This window comes from Elephantulus edwardii, unplaced genomic scaffold (assembly GCF_000299155.1).
Source record: "Elephantulus edwardii isolate Elephantulus edwardi_28Jun2011 unplaced genomic scaffold, EleEdw1.0 scaffold00016, whole genome shotgun sequence".
NCBI classification, from domain to species: domain Eukaryota; kingdom Metazoa; phylum Chordata; class Mammalia; order Macroscelidea; family Macroscelididae; genus Elephantulus; species Elephantulus edwardii.
In genome coordinates this window covers 19,739,751-19,742,628 of record NW_006399766.1, presented here as the reverse complement: position 1 = coordinate 19,742,628, position 2,878 = coordinate 19,739,751, and the positions used below count along the sequence as shown (strand labels likewise).

Genomic DNA, 2,878 nt, shown 5'->3' with positions numbered 1-2,878 from the left:
CCAATTACTCATATGCAAGTTCAAGCTGAAGCTGAGGAAAATTAAACCAAATCCACAGGAGCCAAAATATGACTTTGAGTCTATCCCACCTGAATTTCAGAATCATCTCAGGAACAGGTTTGAGGCCTTGAACACTAATGAGCGAAGACCAGATGAGTTGTGGGAGGATGTTAAAAGTATCATCCAGGAAGAGTGCAGGCGGTCATTACAAAGACAGAAGAGGAAGAAAAGACCAAAATGGATGTCAGAAGAAACTCTGAAGATTGCACTGGAACGTAGAGAAGCCAAAGCACAAGGAAGAATCCAAGACACTAAAGAGCTGAACAGAAGATTCCAAAAGGCAGCACGGAATGACAAAGCAAAATACTACAATGAGGTGAGCTCTGGTGGCCTAGTGGCAAGAAGCTGCACTGCAATCTCAGAGGTACACTGTTCAAATCCACCAGATGCTCTGCTGGAAAAGGAGGGACAATCTCCTCCTGTATCAGTCAGATCTGATTTAATGGTACACACAAAAATAATGAAATAAAATAAATTTTAAAAAAATATTACAATGAAATGTGCGAGTAGCTAGAGTCGGAAAATCAAAAGGGCCGAACTCGGCCGGCCGGCGCCGCCATGATGCCGTTTGCCGGCCGCGCCCAGGGCCCCTCGCAGACGCCGCCGCCACCCAAGCACTAGGGCCTCTCGTCCCCGATCAGTGTCGCCGCCCCCAAGGAGACTGACTGCATTCTTACCCAGAAGTTGGTGGAGACCCTGACGCCCTTCGGGGTCTTTGAAGAGGAAGAGGAACTGCAGCGCAGGATTTTAATTTTGGAGAAGGTAAACGGGCTGGTGAAGGAGTGGATCCGCGAGATCAGCGAGAGCAAGGATCTCCCGCAGGCGGTCGTGGGCAGCGTGGGCGGCAAGAGCTTCACCTTCGGCTCCTACCGGCTGGGCGTCCACACGAAGGGGGCCGACATCGACGCCCTGTGCGTCGCTCCGAGACACGTCGACCGAAGCGACTTTTTCACGTCATTCTATGAGAAACTGAAGCTGCACGAAAACGTCTAAAAACGCCGTGGAAGAGGCGTTTGTGCCCGTTATCAAGCTATGCTTTGATGGGATAGAGATTGATATTTTGTTTGCAAGATTAGCACTGCAGACCATTCCAGAAGATCTGGACCTGCGAGATGACAGTCTGCTTAAAAATTTAGATATCAGATGCATCCGAAGCCTGAACGGTTGCCGGGTAACCTATGAGATTTTGCACCTTGTACCAGACATTGACAACTTCAGGCTAACGCTGAGAGCTATCAAGCTCTGGGCCAAGTGCCACAATATCTATTCCAATATATTAGATTTCCTCGGAGGCGTCTCCTGGGCCATGCTCGTGGCCAGAACCTGCCAGCTCTATCCCAATGCTGTCGCCTCGACTCTCGTCCACAAATTTTTCTTGGTCTTTTCCGAGTGGGAGTGGCCAAACCCCGTGCTGCTGAAGGAGCCTGAAGAGCAGAATCTCAACCTGCCCGTGTGGGACCCGCGGGTCAACCCCAGTGACCGCTACCATCTGATGCCCATAATCATTCCGGCCTACCCCCAGCAGAACCCCACATACAACGTGTCGGTGTCCACGCGGATGGTCACGGTCGAGGAGTTTAAACAAGGGCTGGCCACCACACACGAGATCCTGCTCAGTAAGGCAGAGTGGTCAAAACTGTTTCAAGCCCCGAACTTCTTTCAGAAGTACAAGCATTATATTGTGCTTTTAGCCAGTGCACCAACGGAAAAACAGCATCTAGAGTGGGTGGGTTTAGTGGAATAAAAAATCCGAATCCTGGTTGGAAGCTTAGAGAAGAATAAGTTTATTACCCTGGCGCATGTCAACCCCCAGTCATTCCCAGCACCCAAAGAGAATCCTGACAAGGAGGAATTTCGTACAATGTGGGTGATTGGACTGGTATTGAAAAAACCAGAAAATGTGGAAAATCTCAGTATTGATCTCACCTATGACATGCAGTCTTTCACTGATATGGTTTATAGGCAAGCAGTCGTCAACAAGATGTTTGAGGTGGACATGAAAATCAACGAGGTGCACTTACAGAGGAAGGACCTCCACCAACTCCTGCCCAATCACGTGCTTCAGAAGAAAAAAAACGCACTCAGAGGAGGGCTTCTACCTGACGGCCAGGAGTGACAGCAGCCTGGACCTGTCTGTGGGCAGTGACGATAGTTTGCCCACCCAGTCGCACACCAGCGACGTAAAGACCAGCCCAATGGCAGGCAGCACTCCGTGCAGGAACAGTCCTGTGCCAGCCGTGATGGCAGCTTTGGACGCAGTCAAGTGGCTGAGGTGGCCATGCCACAGGTCAGTGGTGGTGGACGTTCAGGGGGCTTGTTCAGTGAAAGCATTCTTCATGCTGTCATGCAGCCCAACATCTCTCCACCCCCCAAGGCCACAGTTACCAGAGTCGTTTCTTCAACCTGCCTGGTGAACCATGGCCCCAGACATTCAGGAAATGCAGCAACTGAAGTACCTAATCCTATTGTAGGAGTTTAGAGAACTGTCTAAAGAAAGAAGAAAGGACCAAAAAAGCCAACCACAGCTCTATAACGGGACAGATGCAGCCCAGTTAGAAGCTCTTCCGACAGCAGCTTTTCTGCTGGCCTCAGGAAACATTCCATATAGACATTCCCCGTATTCCATCTCCCTGATAATCCTATCCCTGTTATCAAGAATTGAATAAATTCTTAGTTTTTCTTCTTTTTCCTTCTTTTTTGAGTCTGCTTTTTGCTCTAGCAGATCAGTGGAGACAATTTTGTCTTCGATTTCACTGATTCTGTGTTCCATCTCATCAACTCTGCTCATATGTCCCTCCATCATGTTGACAGCCTCTGA

The 2,878-nt window shown here is 49.3% G+C and overlaps 1 pseudogene; it reads left to right on the top strand.

Moving 5' to 3' along the window:
• The first annotated feature begins 618 nt into the window (after positions 1-618).
• On the top strand, positions 619-2,539 carry LOC102850087 (annotated as a pseudogene).
• Positions 2,540-2,878: the final 339 nt, after the last annotated feature.